We start from the raw sequence: 19,481 nt of genomic DNA, 5'->3' as shown, positions 1-19,481 counted from the left end.
AGCTGGGCAGCAGCAAGGGAGGGGTGCCAGAGCAGGAGGACCTGGCTGTTGCATAGACAAGGTCAGGGACCCACTGGTGAGGGGGGCGGGGGAGGGGGAGGGGCTACCGTGGCAGGTGGGGACAGGCATACCCTGCTGGGCCAGGCCAGGCAGTGGTCCAGGCCACTGGCCCCTGGGGGTGTGTGGGGGGGTGGGGTTTGGTGGCACAGCAATGTCCCTGCCAAGTACAGCAGCCTCCTGGCCTCTTGGAGGCGCCTTGCTCTGCTGACACCTGGACCTGGGAGCCAAGGCCAAGAGGCGGGAGAGGCACCAGTCCTGTGCTTGGAGGGTCTGGTATTCAAGACCCGCCCACTGCCAGCCACCCCTCCACACCCTTCAGGAATCTCTGGAGGGCGCCCAGGTGGAACTGTGTGTCCACGTGTGCGTGTTTTCACTTGTGCTTCCAGCACAAAAGGGAGGCCCCACAGGTGGGAAGGAGGGCATGTGCGTTGTGCTGGGTAGGAACTGCGGTGGGACCAGGAATGTGGATGCGACCCCACACACCCACCCGCCTTCCAGTGGAGCGGCGCGCAGGGAAGAGCGCCCCTAACCTCCCACCTCCCTCCCGAACTTCTCCCCCTGCCGTTGGGATCTGGTAAGATGGGAAAGAAGGGCAACAGTGAGGGGAGGCGGTAGAGGGCAGAGATGGACCTAGGAGACCACGGAGGTAGGAACTGAAGCAGGGAGTCAGCGGGACGAGTGGGAGCGAAGGGGCCGGGAGAGGCCCCCACCCGGCAGCCTGGAGCTGGGTGCGCGCGTGGGAGGGGCGCGGGCCGGCGTCTCCTTACCTGGCCTTTGCTGGAGCATTTTGCAGTGGGTCGGGGCTGGGGGCTGGGTGGGTGCCGCCCCGGGGCAGAGCCTGCAGGGCTGTCACTTCGGGAGCAGCCAGGCGCTGGCCACAGAGCCCGGAGTTGGCAAACTTGCCATGCTCGTGCCCGGAGCGCGCAGAGGTAGGCTGGGCCACGCGCGCTCCGCAGCCAGCCCGCGGCTCGGGGTAGCCCAGACACCACGCTCCTGGCTTTCTTCCGCTTTGTGTGCCACGGGTCCCCCTGCGCCTGCCTCCGGGGTCCCCGCGCCCTCTCGGCGATGGGCGGTTTGCCGGGCGCCCTGGGAGCCCCTCGGGTCTGGGTGCCACTTTCCTCCCGGAGGCGCGCCTTAAACAGCTGCCCAGGAGCGCCCGGCCGGCTGCGCTGGTGCGCTCTTACTAGGCGGCTGGGCCCATAGACTCCCGCCCCCACCTTCTCCCCCTCCCCGCCCCTCCGCCTCCCCCCCCCCCCCCAGAAGCTGCTTAGGATGGGGCTGTCAAATCCAGCCCATCTGCTGCAATCATAATCTGTTTCAACCGAACGGTTCTGACAAATCTCCGCCTGGAGCCTGAGCTGGGGAAGCCAGTGGGTGCGGGGAGGGGAGAGGAGGAGGGGGAGCAGGGAGACTATGTCCTGGTGCCCAGAGGGGAGGGCCCAGAGGCTCCTATTGTCTGCCCCAGCAGAGGAACTGAAAGGGGAAGTGGGGATCCCAAAGAGGAAATGGTGCTTTCCTTTCCCACTTCCTAATGAGCAAAACCAGTCCATCCTGGCGGCCCTGGCATACTCACCCCGCACCACCCCTCACCGCCTGCTGCCTTGTCTGTGGAAGGGATTTGTGCTAATGAACTAAGCAAACGGGTCCTGTATCTTATCATCAGGGGGACCCAGAGACTGGCACCCATACCCAAATTACTGTAACTGGCAGGTGAGAGCTGGAACCAACAGTCATCTGTCTGGAGGCAGAAGCTGGTTCCCAAGCACATTTGGGAATAAAGCTCTGGAGGGAGGGCTGGCATGTAATTGGCAAAGAAGCTGGGCCCTTTGCCTCCTGTTGGCTTTTGGAGACAAAACGAAAATCTGCTTTGGGTGAGAACATGCAGAACTCAGTTTAGCTTCATTTTGAATTAAAATAATTCTCTTTTTTTCATTTTCTCATGGAACTATTCTTTTTAAAGCAGTGCTATTTTATTAGGGAATAGTTTTGAAAAGTGATACTTTTAAAATTAAAATAGTTTATTCAATAGTGCAATAACACACTTTGAACTATTTTTATACACCACTTCAATATAACCACATGTTTCTACTGGTGAGAGGCTTATAAGGATTACGGAAATTTTTTTTTTTTAATAATAAAAATAACAGTAGTCCTAGATACACATAAACAAGTCTTAAAGCATAAAGAATATGGCCAATTGGATTATGCCTGGTTTTGTACATTCTTCTCAAGTGCTGGGAAAAGTTCAATTACTCCGACTGACAGTATTTGTTGGGGAATAATTTGTTGGGTAAACAAATCACCAGTTAAAAAGTTGAAGGGGAAAATCTGTAAGCCATTTATTCAGATAGGTGCACAAGGCAGGCAGAAATAAGTATACTTTACTGTAGAAATTGAACTGAGTTTAATTTAAAACTCTATTCAGATCATTATTTTGCTTTATGCTATAGCGGAGAACTGTGGCCAAGCCACATTAAGCACCCACTTACCTAGGCAGAGACTGTGCCTTCTCCTTATTTTATAGCCCAGTGGTGCTTACCACAGCACTCCGGGCTCTCCATGAATACTGACGGTCTGAAGTCTCCATTTACATCACTGTGACTTGATACGTGAGGTACATGGAGGTTCAAGTGTTACTTTCTCCAGTAAGTAAATATAAGTCAAGGACAACTTCCTAGATCTGATTTTGCCTGGCGAGGTCTAGGCACAATCAGATCTAGCGGTGGGACACTGAGGGGAGAGGTGAAGGGGGGGTGGCGGGGTAGGTTTAGAGGACAGATCATTGGGTCAGGTCCAACCGGCTAACTTAAGGACTTTGGTTTTTACTCTGAGTGATGTAGGAGGAAACGCACACAGAGGGCTGACAGCAGAGGCGTTTCATGATCTGACTTAATGGATCACTCTGGCTACCATGTTGTGAATTCACAGCAGGAGGAAAAAGAAGAAAGGAGGAGATCTATGATTAGCCTATTGCAGGAATCTACCTGACAGGGCATGGCATGGACAGGGCCATAGCAAGAAAGATAGTGAGAACTGGTGGCAATCTGGGATTGTTTTGAATTTAGAGCCAATAGCATTTGCTCAGAATAGAGGGTTTGGGGGAAAAAAATCAAGGATTAAATAATAACTGCAAGTGTTGGACCTTAGCAGTTAAAAGGATGGAGATGGTATTGACTGAAATGGGAAGACTAAACAGGACGGAGCGCATGTGGGTGCAAGAAACAAAGGTTCCGTTTCGGATGTGTTAAGAGTGGGGTGCCTACTAAGTTAAATTTTAAAAATAGTTCATTTCTGTAAAGTTCTTAGAAGAGTCCCTGACTGTATTAAGCACCATGTAAATGCGTCTGGTGTTGAGCTTGCGTTACAGAGTTTGTGTTGGTGGTTGTTATTACTGTTATTGATGTTTATCAGCCAGAATGACATATTAAGTGTGCAGCCAAATATATATTCAAGTGCTGTGTTCCGGGTACCAGTCCAATGTAGAGATGTAAATTTGGGGATTGTCTAAGTATAGATGGTTAAATTAAATCCATCAGATGGTGTAGGCCCCTGGTCGGCAAACTGCGGCTCGCGAGCCACATGCGGCTTTTTGGCCCGTTGAGTGTGGCTCTTCCTAAGCCTTAGGAGTCCCTAATTAAGTTAATAACAATGTAACGACCTATATAGTTTAAGTTTTAAAAATTTGGCTCTCAAAAGAAATTTCAATCGTTGTACTGTTGATATTTGGCTCCGTTGACTAACGAGTTTGCCGACCCCTGGTGTAGGCCGTTAAGGATATGAGTAGTTAGAAAAGAGATGTTCAAGGAGTGAATCCTGAAAGGCACTCCAACTGTACAAAGTCAAGACAATGAAAATGAACCCCAAGTGGCAGCCAGTAAGAGAGAAGGCAAATCAGGAAAATGGACTCCCTCAGGAGCCCTGTATAGAAGGTATTTCAAGAGGAAGGGAATGATTGTCTTCATAGATATGATTGATTATCTCCATAGAAAAACCCAAAAGAACACAGAGGAAAGCTATGCTAGAGCTTATCAAAGCTACTGGAGAAACTGACTATTGTCTGCTTACAATATAACATCCAGGTGTCCCAGCACCTAGGTAAGGATCAGGCACAAGATACATATTCAACATGTGCTCAATCAAGTAATGAATCACAAAGGGATTAAATGCCTTATGCTCCAAAGTATGCTGCAAGACTACCAAAACCAAGCATGACCATTATGTAGAGCAACTTAAATTCTCCTACATAGATGGTGGGAATGACACCGCAAATTTGGAAAACCAATTGACAGTTTCTTGTCAAGTTAAACATACACCTAAAAAACCATCCAGTAACCCCATTCCTGGATATTTACCCAAGAGAAGTAAAAAGGTGATCACACTAAGACTTGCACAGAAATGTTTATAGCAGCAGTATTCATAATATTCCCAAACTGGAAATATCCCAAATTTCCATCAATTTGTAAATAGAAAAACAAGCTGTGGTAGATCCATCCATACCATAAAAAACTACTCAGCAATAAAAAGGAACCAACGGTTGATAAACGTAACAACATGCACAAATCTCAAAAGTACCATGCTAAGTGAAAGAATATACTTGATGACTAGCTCTTATTTGATTCCATTTGATTCTAAAAAACTCTAGAGACAAAAGGCAGTTGAGTGGGCTGGGGCTGGGGCTGGGAAGGGGATTGACTAGCAGTGGTTCTCAACCTGTGGGATGCGAACAATGAAAATACATCCTGCATATCAGATATTTACATTACGATTCATACAGTAGCAACATTACAGTTATGAAGTAGCAATGAAAATAATTTTATGGTTGGGGGTCACCACAACATGAGGAGCTGTATTAAAGGGTCGCAGCATTAGGAAGGTTGAGAACCACTGGACTACAGAGAGGCACAAGAGAATAACTTGGCATGTGGGAAATATTCCATATCATGATGGTGATGGTGTCACAAAACTGTGTATATTTTCCAAACTCATCAAATTGTTCACATGAAAACTGATGAATTTCATTGCATGTAAATTAAACCTTAATAAAAATATTTTTAAAAGACAAATAATTTCCTTTTTTTAATTTTTGGTAGGGGAATGACAGTGCTTACCCACTTGAGAAGAGGAAGCTTACCTCAGATATAGCACCAGTGTGTAATCCCCACTAAAGAAACAGATCCAAATAAGGATTACCAATAGATGTTAAAGTCATTACGTAAAAGATTGATGGAAAACAGAATATTCATATAGTAACAAATATCACCTCTTTTTTTTTTCTAATTACAAAGGAGAAATCTTATACAAGGGAGAGATCACCTGAATGTTTCCTCTTTTTACTATGCTTCCTGAAAAGTGCATAACATCACTACTCAAGTATTCTTGAAGAAAATAAGTTTAATCTGAACCTAGGCCAGACCTTGGACATAAACTCCAGTTTATAAGGATGGAAGCCAGAGGATCAGATACATGACACAAAAGGAAACATTGAGCCACATGCAGAACAGGATGCTCTGGAGCTCTTCAAAAAGTCACTGCCTATGGATGAAGCAAGTAGGGGGAGAAACCAGCTTGAAAGAGATAAGACATAGCAAAATAAAACTACTGTGATTGGATCTTGGTCTAAAATAAGCAGTTATAAAAAGATTTTGGAAACAATTAGAGAAAATTAAGTAAGAATGGTATTGGATATGAGAATTCTTATTTATTTTGCTAAGGGAAAATATGCATCTACAATAATAAAAGCATAATATGCAAATCAACCGAATGACCAAACAGCAGAACGACCATCTGGATGACCTTCCAGATGACCATGCTATCACACACTGGAGCCAGGCCAGCCAAGGTGAGTGCGATGCGATTGGTTGGGGGGCCCTGCCATCGCCCCACGATCGCCCTGAAGAGGGAGACCCAGCCCAACCTCTACGGGGCAATCAAGGGGGTCTCTGCGATTGATTGCCCCAAAGAGAGAGGCCCAGGCCACCCTCTGTGTGGTGACTGATCGCAGAGCCCTGGCTGGGTGGGCAGGGTCTCCCTCTGGGGCACGATCGATCTGGGGGCCCCGTGATCTATCTCCCTACAGAGGGAGGCCCGGGCCACCAGCCGGCAATGCTGTGGTGGGTGTGTGGGGCCTGTCAGTGATTGCCCTGCAGAGGGAGGCCCAGGCCTGCCAAGCAATGACACCCCACACCTGTGGCCTGCAGAGGGAGGTGACAAGTGGCAGGGGAGGAGGGGCAGCACTGCCCAGATGGCAAGCAGTGGCAGCGGTGGGGGCGGAGCCAGCTGCAGGCAGCCGGGGAAGGAAAGCCCCGATAGGTCCCGATTGCTGACCAGGCCTAGAGACCCCACCCAAGGGGTCCCAGATTGTGAGAGGCCGCAGGCCAGGCTGAGGGACACCCCCACCATGCACGAATTTCGTGCACTGGGTCTCTAGTTGTGGATATAAAGGAAGTGGTTCTTATTTTTAAAAGACACCTGGCTAAAGTGTTTAGGATTAAGTATCATGGTGTTTGCCACTCACTTTGGAAAAAACATATATGAAACAAAATGTTAATGTTTGTTGACGCTAAATGTGGAGAGATGAGTGTTTTATTGCCTTGGTCTTTTAATTTTTCGATATATTTTTCTTTTTCTTAAAAATACATACTTTTAAAGCCCATGGATCAATAATTAATTATAAAGGAGTTATTGGAAAAATTAGAATTTTAGGTCTTAAAATTAAAACACTATGTATCAAAACTCATAAAATAGAAGAAACTAAAGCAGCACATAGAAATAAATTAATAATTCTAGTACATATTCTACAAGTGAAGAAAAATGGAAAATTAATATGTAAAACATCCAACCAAAGAGTAGAAAAAGAAAAACAACAAACAGAATAAAATAAATAAAGATAAAATCAAAGTTTAATAAAATACAACACAGCATTAATAAAGGATCAATAAAACCATATCTGCTTAGATCAATGATAAACATAGGAGACAGATAAATAACCTCAAGAATAAAAATGGCTATGGAAATAAGGATTCAACTGAGATATAAAGTGTTATGACTACTTTACTATGAGTGATTCTATGGCAGCGGTTCTCAACCTGTGGGTCGCGACCCCTTTGGCAGTCGAATGACCCTTTCACAGGGGTCACCTAAGACCATACTGCATATCAGATATTTACATTATGATTCATAACAGTAGCAACATTACAGTTATGAAGTAGCAACGAAAATAATTTTATGGTTGGGTCACAACATGAGGAACTGTATTTAAAGGGGTGCCTATGGCAATAACTTTTAAAACATAGGTAAAATGATCATGTCCTAAATTTTTTTTAAAAAAAAACTTTTAATAAAAGTTTTCCATTGTATACAATTATCACATTTTATTTATCCATCCACCAGTTAATGCCCCTTGGGATATTTCCATTCTTTGCCTATTGTAAAAAAGAAATTCATGCACAAGTTTTTGTGTGGACACAGGTTTTCATTTCTCATGTGTGTATGCATGTATGTATGTGCATAAATAAAGCAGCTACATGATTTTGCATTCCAACCAGCAATGTGTGAGGCTTTCACTTTCTTCACCTTCTCACCAACATTTATTAATATTTATTATTTTTGGTTATAGTCATCATCATGAGTACAAAGTGGTATCATCCATTGTGATTCTGATTTACATTTTCCTAATGGCTAATGATATTCTGTGTCTTTTCATGTGCTTATTGGTCCCACCTGATCATGGTGTATGAACTCTTTAATGCATTGCTGGATCCTGTATGCTAATATTTGGTTGAAAATTTTAGCATCTATGTTCAACAGGGATACTGGCATATAATTTTCCTTCTTTATGGTGTCTTTATCTGGTTTTGGAATAATGATAGTCTCATAAAATGAGCTTGGAAGTCTTCCCTCCTTGAAATTCTGGAATGATTTGAGAAGGATAGGTGTTAGTTCTTTGAATGTTTGGTAAAATTCACCTGTGAAACCAGCTAAACCAGCAGATTGTATGTTTCTAGGAATTTATCTGTTTCACTCAGATTGTCCATTTGCTGGCATATAGTTGGTTATAATATTTTCTTACAATCCTTTGTATTTCATTGGTCTCAGTAAATATTCCTCCTTTTTCTTTTCTGATTTTATTTGGATCCTCTTTTTTTCTTGATAATTCTGGATAAAGGTTTGTCAATCTTGTTTTTATCTATTCAGAGAATGCTGGGCTCCAACCCCAGCAGGTCCAGGGGTCCCCAAAGGTGTGGACGGAGTTGGCGAGGAAGGAACGACACAGAGGCAGCGTTCAATTGATCAGCAGCCTAGCCAGGATCTCAAGCCAAGTTCTGGTCTGGATCTCCAGCGAAGTTCTGGTTAGGATCTCCAGCCAGGTTCTGTGTCCATGTTCTCTTGCTAGGTTCTCCAGGTTCTCCAGCCAGGTTCTCCAGCCAGGTTCTGTCCATGTTCTCTCGCTAGGTTCTCCAGCCAGGTTCTGTCTAGGTTCTCCAGCCAGGTTTAGTCACCAGGTTCTAGTCAGGTTCTCTTGCCATGTTCTATCCAGGTTCTGTAGCCAGGTTCTGTCTCTAGGTTCTTCAGCCAGGTTCTCTCGCTAGGTTCTGTCTCTAGGTTCTGTTGCCAGTTTCTGTCCAGGATCTTTTGCCATGTTCTCTCCAGCGAAGTTCTTCTGTCTCTAGGTTCTGTGTAGGTTCTGTCTTCTAAGTTCTGTGTTGTTACATCTGTATTTATACCAGTTGATTCCAATCCTATCAATCTCTATTCCAAAGGTTAGGGCGTTTCTTATCTCCATTCCAGGGAGTAAAGATTATGTAGCTTAAACATGATTGTTCATAGTTAAAGTGATTAATTACCCGCCTGGCACTTAGTTAAGAGGTTTTATTTCCTCCCTAACTTCAGGGGAAAATCCCTACCTGGGGAAACAACCTTTCTCAGAGACCTTGGTTAAAACACATAGTGCCAAGAAGGTGAGCAAACATATTAAGAACAGTATGCCATATGTGCCAGGTCCCTTGAAACAGCAAGCATGGACTGGCTCCCAGCAAGAGAACTAGCTTTTGGTTTTATTGCTTTTTTGTATTGTGTATTTAGACTCTATTTCATTTATTTCTGCTTTGATCTTTATAATTTACTTTCTTCTATTTCAGGCTTTGTTCATTTTTCTTTTCCTATTTCCTTTAAGTGTAAAGTTAGAAAGCTTATTTGAGATTTTTCTTATTTCTTGAGGTAGGCCTGTATCAATATGAATTTCCCTCTTAGGAATATGTTCACTGTGTCCCATAGATTTGGGGTTGTTGTGTTTTCAATTGTTTCAAGGTATTATTTTTAATTTCTTCCTTTATCTCATTGTTAACTCATTAATTATTTAGTAACATTTCATTTAGCCTCCATGTCTTTGTGTGATTTTCAGTTTTATTGCAATTAATTTCTAGTTTCATACCATTGTGGTCAGAGAAGGTGCTTGATATGATTTCAATCTTCCTAAATTTACTGAGACTTGTTTTGTGTCTTAATATGTAGTCTATTCTAGAAAATGTTCCATGTGAAAAGAATATATATTCTGTTGTTTTGGGGTGAAATACTCTGAAGATATCAATTAAATCCATCTGACCTAGTATGTCATTTGAGGCCACCATTTCCTGGTTGATTTTCTGTCTGGCCATTTTATTCTTTTAACTATATTCCTCTGTCACCATCTTATTTTTCTTGTCCTTCCTCCTCCTCCTTGTTAAGATCCCCTACTATGACTATATTACTGTCAACATATTCCTTTATGTCCATCAAGATCTGCTTTTCATACTTAGGTGTTCCTATATTGAGAGCATACATGTTTACAAGGGTTATATCCTCTTGTTTGATTGTTCCCTTTACCATTATGTAGTGTCCTCTTGTCTCGTACTAAAACATTTCTTTTTAAATATTTTTTATTGATTTTGAAAGAGAGAGGAAGGGAGAGGGAGAAAGAGATAGAAACATTGATGTGACAATGGAATGTTGATTGGCTGAATCCTGCACGTCCCCTATCAGGGATCAAGCCTGCAGCACAGGCATGTGCCCTGACTAGGAATCAAGCCAGCAACCTTTTGGTGCACAGGATGATACCCAACCAACTGAGGCACACTGGCCAAGGCTATAGCATTCGTTTTAAGGCCAATTGTGTCAGATATACGTATTAACCCCTCACCCTGTTTTTCCTTTTCATTTGCATTAAATATCTTTTTTCCATTCCTTTACTTTTAGTCTGTATGTATCTTTAGTTCTGAGGATGGGTCTCTCATAAACAGCATATATATGGTCTTTTTTTCTTTTTTCTTTTTTTAAAATATATTTTTATTGATTTTTTACAGAGAGGAAGGGAGAAAGATAGAGAGTTAGAAACATCGATGAGAGAGAAACATCGACCAGCTGCCTCCTGCACACCTCACACTGGGGATGTGCCCGCAACCAAGGCACATGCCCTTGACCGGAATCGAACCTGGGACCCTTCAGTCCGCAGGCCGACGCTCTATCCACCGAGCTAAACCGGTTTTGGCCAGTCTTTTTTTCTTATCCACTCAGCTATCCTATGCCTTTTGATTTAAGCCATTTAGATTTAAGGTTCTTATGGATAGGTACGTGTTTATGGCCATTTTATTCTTTTAACTATATTCTTCTGTCACCATCTTATTTTTCTTGTCCTTCCTCCTCCTCCTTGTCCTCTACCTTCCCCTTCTTCTAATTATTCCTCTCTTCCTATTCTTCTTCAAAAAGACCCTTTAACATTTCTTGTAATACTGGTTTGGTGGTAACAAACTCCTTTGACTTTTTCTTGTCTGGGATGCTCTTTTGTTCTTCAATTTTAAATGCTAGCCTTGCTGGGTAAAGTAGTCTTGGTGGTAGGTCCTTGCTATTTCATGCCAATCCCTTCTGGCATTAAATGTTTCTGTTGAGAAATCAGCTGTCTTATGGGAGCTCCCTTACAGATAACTGTCTTTCTCTTGCAGCTTTTAAGATTCTCTCTGTCTTTAACCTTTGCCATTTTATTTATGATGTGTCTTAGTGTGGGCCTCTTTGGGTTCATCTTGTTTCTTGAGTTAGGCCTGTACCAATATGAATTGTGCTTCCTGGACTTAGGTGTCTTTTTTTTTTTTTTTTCCACCAGGTTAGGGGGGTTTTCCGTCATTTTTTCTTCAAATAAGTTCTCAATCCCTTGCTCTCTCTCTTCTTCTGGTATCCTTATGATGCAGATGACTTTATGCTTCATGTTGTCCCAAAGGTCCCTTAAACTATGCTCATTTTTTAAAAATGTCTTTTCCTTTTTGCTGCTCTGCTTGGGTTTTTTCTACCTTGTCTTCCAAATAGATGATTCGATTCTCTTCTTTATCCAACTTACCATTTATTCCTTCTAGTGTATTCTTTATTTCAGATATTGTATTCTTCATTCTGACTGGTCCTTTTTTCTGGTTTCTATGTCCCTCTTCATGCTGTAGAGCATCCTTATAACCATCATTTTGAACTCTAAATTTGATAAATTTCTCTTCTCCATTTTATGTAGCTTTTTCTGGGGATTTCTCCTGTTCTTTCATTTATAGATGTTTATTTGTCTCCTCATTTGGCTGACTCTTTGTGTTTGTTTCTATGTATTAGATAGGTCTGCTACGACGCATAGTCTTTCTAGGGGGGCCTTATGTAGTACGTGTCCTTTGGGGCCCAGTGGCACGGTCTCCTTGATCACCTATGCTGGGTGCTCCAGGAATGGTCCTTGTGTCGGTTATGTGAGCCCTCCTTTTATAATTGAGTCCTGATTACCATTGGCCAGTTTGAGTGTGGGATCAACCCATGAGCTGACTGGCCATGAGGTTCTACCCTGACCACAGTATGTGAACTGCTGTGCAGTTAATAACCACCTGAAGCTGAATTCACCCCAGCAGGGTGTGTAACTTGCTGAGATCTCCTTTGGACATGCCGCTTGTTAAGCTTATTGGATCCTGCTCTGATGTTGTCTGAAGCTGGCCACTGAGTGTGATGGTTCTGAGCCTATTGGGAGAGACTCTGGTGCAGGCCAATGTCAGATGCTGCCTGTTACTAACCCTGGGGAACCTGTTTGGAGCTAAAAGCAATCCACAGTTTGTGGCTGCCTCTGCTGGGCCTGAGTGCACGTGGGAAGGACCAAGCTGTGAATACCACAGCTGGCTTTCCCCAGCACTGGTTCCAGGGGAAGGTCAGCAAAAGTCCCAAGGCACCCCGAGATTTGCTTCTGCCTGCCTCTGCCTGCTGGCTGCCTGTTAGGTTCAGTCACTGAAATAGCCTCTAATGGTATTTGAGTTGCATGAGGTAGATTCTCAGTGAGTCACCAAGTAGGGGTGAGTGATGTTTACCAGACTGATACAGGTTTAAACTTGGCACCAGCATTGGGTCTCAGGCCACTCAGCAAGTGTCTCCTGATATACCAAGTCTAGCTGCCACCTGCTGGGTGTTTGCAAACCTTTGTGCTGTGGTGGGGCCTCTGGGAGTTGTCAGGGTGAGGCCAGCAGAGTTTATCAGGCCCAGAAAAATCAAGATTTGGTGTGTGGAGGGAGGGCTCTGCTCTGGTCGGGTGTACAGGGGACAATGGCCCCTGCCTTGAGCCACATGTATCTGTCTGTCCCAGATTCTGCTGGGAGGAGACCGAGCTCAACAGGGTGGGCAGCAGGGAGGCAGGAGAGTGGAGCTAGTGGATCTCCTGTGATGGGGAGGTGCCAGTCAGGCTTTGGGGAAGGTGTGTGTGTGTGTGTGTGTGTAGCGTGGGGGAGGGAGGTGTTGTCCCACCCCAGAGCCACACCTCTCATTCTGTCCCAGATTTTGCCCAGACCTCTGCAGGGTGGAGCCACCAGGAGTCAGGCAGGTGGGGCCACCAGAGCCCAGAGGGTGGGTCTGCAGGAAGCCTGGAATATGGTTCTAGCAGATCTCCCATTAGAGCAGTGGTTCTCAACCTGTGGGTCGCAACCCCTTTGGGGGTTGAACAACCCTTTCACAGTGGTCGCCTAAGACCATCGGAAAACACATATATAATTACATATTGTTTTTGTGATTCATCACTATGCTTTAATTATGTTCAATTTGTAACAATGAAATTGGGGGTCACCAAAACAAGAGGAACTGTATTAAAGGGTCGCGTCATTAGGAAGGTTGAGAACCACTGCATTAGAGGGAAGCACTAGTCAGGTTCACATGAAAGTGAGGGTATGGCCCCCACCCCAAAGCCACACAACTCAGTCGCTGACTCCCCTGAGTCTGCCCAGAGCTCTTCACCCAGCCACAGCAGCTGACTCCTCAGCAGGGCATAAGCTCTGCAGGACGGGATAAGAAGAGAGTGCCTCACCCACGAAATACAGACTCTGTGGTGTGGGAGAATGACTCAGCACAAGGGTCCTGGTGGCTGTCCCTTCAGCTCTCTCTCCAGAGCCACAAGCCCATACTCTCCTCACACAGCTCCAGTCCACTCTGCCCTCCCTCTGTCCTGGCTCAGGGTGAGTGGCTGAGAATGAAATTTGAGTTGGCCTTTTAAGAGGGCACCTATGTCTCTAGCAGATCCTATCTCCACATCACAGACATAAGCTGCTGCTTTACACAGCCAGATGTGGTGCGGTGCCTCTTTCTGGCTCTGGTTCTCTGGGCTAGAGACCTAGCCTGGTATGGGGCTGAGACCCCACACTTCTCACGGGGAATCCGCCCACAGCTGAAATATCCCTACTGAACCTCAGCTGCTGCCCATGAGCAGGGCCAGCCCTTTTCACGTCTCCACCTTCCTGTCAGTTTCAATGTGGCTTCTTTTAAAAAATGATCTTCTAATTCTTATAAAACAGGAAAAGGCTAAAATAACCAACTAATCTTTAAGAATGGTGACTTCACTAACATTCAGATAAGGGTGAGGCACTATATAGAAAGGTAGACAATTAACCAGGTAAGAGAGAAAAAGCATGAATGGGCTAGAAAGGGAGCCTAGAAACAGACCCAGATATAAGGAATTGAGGTAATCACAGAAATGACATCACTAATTAGTGGGTGAAGGATTGACTATTGAAACAATGGTATTACGTCACCTTTCTATCTGAATAAAAAACATTAGAACCTTACCTAAGGTCACTCTTTAAAGATTAACTAGGATTAAAAACTAAATGTATGACACTACCCAAATACAAGACTTATTATAAATCTACAATAATCAAGACAGTGTGGAGTTGGCAAAAGAATAGACAAACAGATCAATGGAACAGACTAGGAAGACCAGAAATAGACTGCCATAAATACAGCCAGCCGATCTTTGACAAATGAGCAAAGGCAGCATAAAGGAGCAAAGATAGTCTCTTCAACAAGTGGTGCTTGAACAACTGGACACACACCCACACACACATACACACACACAGAAACACAATGTAGTCAGACTTTACACCCATCACAAAAAAATTGACTCAAAATGGATCACAGACCTAAATGTAAAATGCAAAACTATAAAATTCCTAGATGATAATCTACAAGAAAACCTAATGACCTTCAGTATAGTGATGCCTTTTTAGATATAATGCCAAAGACATAATCCATGAAAGAAATAATTAATAAGCCGGACTTCATTAAAATTAAAAACTTCTGCTCTGCGAAACAGAATATCAAGAGAATGAGAAGACAAGCCATGGACTGTAAGACAATATTTGCAAAAGACAAATCTGATTTAAAAAACACAAAACTGTTAGCCAAGCACACAGATAACTCTTAAAACTCAACAACAAGCCCTCCTAGCGTGGCTCAGTGGTTGAGCATTTTTACCCAAGAACTAGCAGGTCTCCATTCTTGGTCAGGGCACATGCCCAAGCTCCATTACAGGCCCAATCCCCAATAGGAAGTGTGCAGGAGGCAGCTGATCAATGATTATCTCTCATCATTTGTTTCTATGTCTCTCTCTCCTCTCCCTTCCTCCCTGAAGTCAATTAAAACATATTAAAAAGCAAACACTCAACAATAAGAAAACAACCCTATTAAAACATGGGCCAAATACTTTAAAAGACACCTCACCAACCAAAGAAGATATACAAATGGCAAACAAGCATATGAAAAGATGCTATATATCATGTCATCTAGTAAATGCAAATTAAAACACTATATATCATGTCATCAAGAAAATGTAAATTAAAACAACAATGAGATACTGCCACAAATCTGTTAGGATGGTCAAAATCTAGTGACAACACCAAATAATGGTGAGGATGTGGAGTAACAGACTTCCTATCTTGCTGGGAATGTAAAATGGTAGAACCAGTTTGGAAGATAGTTTGGCAGTTTCTTACAAAACTAAATACACTTTTACCATGCAATCCAGCAATTATGTTCTTTGGTATTTACCCAAAGAAGTTAAGAGTTTATGTCTGCATATAAACCTGCACCCAATGTTATAGCAGCTTTATTCATAATTGCCAAAACTTGGAAGTAGCAAAAATGTCCTTCAGTAGGTGAATGAATAAATAAACTATGGTACGTGTAGACAGTGAAATACTCAGCATTAAAAAGAAATGAACTATCAAGACATGGAGGAACCACAGCCGCATATTACAGCTTGAGAAGGCTATATACTGCATGATTCCAACTATATGACATTATGGAAAGTCAAAACTATGGAGACAATACAAAGATCTGTGTCTCCCAGGGGTTAGGGGAGAGGAAGAGATGAATAGACAGAGCACAAAGAATTTTTAGGGCAATGAAAATACTCCACATATATTATATTGATGAATATATGTCATTATGAATTTGTCCAATGCCATAGAATATTCAGCACCAAGAGTAACCCTAAGGTAAACTGGTCTTTGGTGAGCATAATGTGTCAATGTAGGCTTATCCTTGGTACAATGTCCCACCCTGGTGAATGAAGTAGATAATTTGGGTGGCTATGCATTAGTGGAGGCAATGGATATATCAGAAATCTCTGTATCTTCCTCTAAATTTTCTTGTAAACTTAAAATTGCTCTTAAAAAATAAGGTATAAAAACCCCCACTAAACTTGAAAAGCAAATCAATATAGCCTTTTGAAGAATTCTTTGGAGAATACTTTTATATCATCAGGCTGGGGATTATATTGAAGTATGTCACCACATTTCATTTTTGAACCTCTGTAAGAAAAAATATCATAAAATAAAAATTCAAAGCACAGACTAGAAGAATCTTTTTGAAACATATTCTAATTAAAAAATAAAGAACATTATTCCAAACATATAAAGAATTGCAAATGAGTAGGAAATATTTATAAAAAGGGAAAGTATATAAATAGGCAATGCACAGAAGAAGATAATTAAATGACAATACCTATATTAAAGTGTGCAGTCTCATTGCTGGGGAATTACTGCTTAAAACATGCCAATCATAACAGAAAGACAATCATTCTGATTGCAGGATGCGTGGGTGAGGAAGCATGTGCACAGGAACCCCGACACCTTTCAGGTGGGAACAATCAGACTGATGTGTAAAGTTGCAGGTGCTCATGTGCTAAGATGCAGCAGCCCCAGTATCTATGCATGTGCTCAAGGGAAAGTCTCATTCATATTTGAAACACACGTGGAATGTACAAAAAGTCATTATAAAGCCTCAAAGTAAACACTGGTAAGTTCTATTTAAACATGGAATACCCCTTCATTCTGTAAATTAGAAATAGAGTTCAAACTAATACTTAAAAATTTCTAAAATAGAATGAAAACAACTAGCTGCATTTAAAAATAAGTTCTCTCTCTCTCTCTCTCTCTCTCTCTCTCTCTCTCTCTCTCTCTCTCTTTCTCTCTCTCTCTCTCCCTCCCTCCCACCCTCCCTCCCTAAACAAATTTAACAATAAAAAAGTGTATAAAGAAACTCAATTCTCAACTAAAAGGCCAAGAAAGGAAAAATAACTCCCAAGAGGCAAGGACAGAGCAAAATGTAAGTAAGTAGAAAACAGGAAAGTAATACACCTCCTTAAGAAATCAGGTCCAGCTTGTGTCTTTTAAATAGATAACTACATAACTTGAAACAAAAAATAAGGAACAGGAGAAGATAGATAAGATATGAAATATCAAATAAGCAATAATCACTGAAACAGAAAAAAACACACACAAAAAGTAGAGGCTACTTTATAGATTTCATCTTTATGCAAATAAAATTGGAAATATATATAAAATGTAACAATTCTTTAGAAAATACATTTATCAAAATTGACTCTATTAAGGATAGAAAGTTTAATCAGACCAACTTTCTAGAAGGAATAGAGAAACTAATTAATATACTACCCCACCAAAAAAAGTATAGGCCCATATGGTTTCACCAGGGAGTTCTAACAAATCCCCAGGATGAGACCATACCCATGTTTCATATTTTTCCAGAACATGGAAAAATGAGTAAAAGTGTTCTAGTTATTTTTATGAGGCAAGGATAACAATGACAGTAATTATAGACTGAATGTTTCCATTCACAACAAATCCATATACTGAAACCCTACCTCAAAAAGTGACTATATTAGAAGGTGGGGCCTTTGGAAGGTAACTGGGGTCAGAGGAGTGCATGAGGGAGAGCACTCATTAACAGGATTAGTGCCCATATAAGAGCCATGAGAGAGCTTGCTCCCTCCCTCTGCTCTCTACCATATGAGCATACAGGAGCAGTCAGCAACAGGGCAGATGGCCTTCACCAGAACCCCACCATGCTGGCACCCTGACCTCCAACTCCCAGTCTCTGAAACTGAGAGAAATAAATTTCTTTTGTTGCTAAGCCTCAGACTTTATGGTATTTCGTTATAGCATCTGGAATTAAGAAAAAAATTTTAACCTGACTTTATACAAAAATATTAAATAAATATGAGCAAAACCATGCAATACTATAATAAAAATAATTTCATGACCAAAGGCCATTTGTATTTAGCTCAATATTAATTAATATAATATACTGCATTAATAAATCTAATAAGAAAAACTGCATGACTTAAAAAGGTTTGACAAAATTTAACATCCATGCTCATGAAAATTCAAGAAGATAGAAAGTGATGCATATTTTCTTAACGTAAAACACATACACACACACACACACACACACACACACTCAGTTTTAACACCAGTTTCTCACTTAATAGAGAAATATTTGAAGCATTTTTAGTAAAATCAAGAATAAAGCAAAGATAGCCACTATCTACACTACTTCAGTGCAGTTACAGAAGATAAAACAAGTGGAAGTATAAGAATTAGAAAAGAAAAAGTAAAAACCATTTGCTGATGACATGATATGGAGTAGTATATAAATTATATGAATCAAGAATAAAATTAACTCAATAAAAATTCATATTCAGTACAAATTAATATGCAGAAACAATCATCTTCATACCTGTTTGAGGTTATACTGGTATAGAAAACCACATTTACCAAAGAAGAAAATATCAGAGGAAGAAATGTATAAAACCCAAAGAAAACTTTAAAAATCCTGAAAGTCTCTTGAAAAAGTATGTCATTCACTGTTCTCGACAGAATGATTCAACATTATAAAGATGTCAGTTTTCTCTAAGTTACTATATAAAATTAACACAATTTAAATAAAAATACCAACAAGATTTTTTGGGGGAACTAGGTGAGTTAATACTAAAGTACATATTTAAAACAAACAAACAAACAACAACAACAAAAAAAACATCTAGCAAGAACAGTCAGGGAAACACTAAGAAAGAAAAGCTGCAAAGGGAAAAATAACTCTAAACATACTGTAAAGCTCCTATAATAAAAATGGTGTGGTGCCTGGTGCATGGGTAAACAGAGCAGGAGACAGGTCACAAAGTCCAGAAACAGACCCAAGTACACCTTTATGCAATAAAGATGGGGTCTCTGATCAACAATGGGGTATTTTAATAAATAATGCTGGAACGACTGGGAGGTCATTTGACCAAAGAGAACATTACATTCAAACCTCAAACCATGCACAAGCATAAACTCCAACGATATTAGGAATCAAATGTAAAAAATGAGACTATACAAATACAAGGGAAAAACACAGGTGGATGTAACCTGGGTTATCCAACAATGATTCAAACTTCAAATGCAATAAAAGATTAATACATTTATTTATTCAACTTTTAAGTAGCCTTGTATATTAGTATTTTTGTGGCTGCTCTAACAAATTATCACAAATTTAGTGGCTTTAAACAACACACATTTACCACCTGATATTAAGGTTCATAGGTCAGAATTCCTGGCTGGCCGAACTTGGGTCTACAATCAAGATGTCAGGAGGGCTGCCTTACTTCCCAGAGGCTCCAGAGAGGAAGTTTCTTTGCCTTTCCAGCTTCTTAAATGTTCCATTCCCCTTGGCCCATGGCCTTTCTGCCCTCTTTGAAGCCAGCAACCTGGCAGCTCTCTGACCTTTTTTTCCAGAGTTGTACTTCCCTCTCACCACAACTAAGAATACTTATTAGCTTTTAA

The 19,481-nt window shown here is 41.8% G+C and overlaps 1 protein-coding gene across 1 annotated transcript in view; it reads right to left on the bottom strand.

The window, feature by feature from the left end:
* The window catches only part of NCKAP5 (NCK associated protein 5), an 870,011-nt gene that overhangs the window by 574,124 nt on the left and 276,406 nt on the right, over positions 1-19,481 (bottom strand). The window lies entirely within an intron of this gene.

The sequence above is a fragment of the Myotis nattereri genome (genome assembly GCF_964212035.1).
Source record: "Myotis nattereri genome assembly, chromosome: 7".
In the NCBI taxonomy this organism is placed as follows: domain Eukaryota; kingdom Metazoa; phylum Chordata; class Mammalia; order Chiroptera; family Vespertilionidae; genus Myotis; species Myotis nattereri.
The sequence above is the reverse complement of the archived record's forward strand: the minus strand, read 5'-3'. Positions and strand labels throughout refer to the sequence as shown.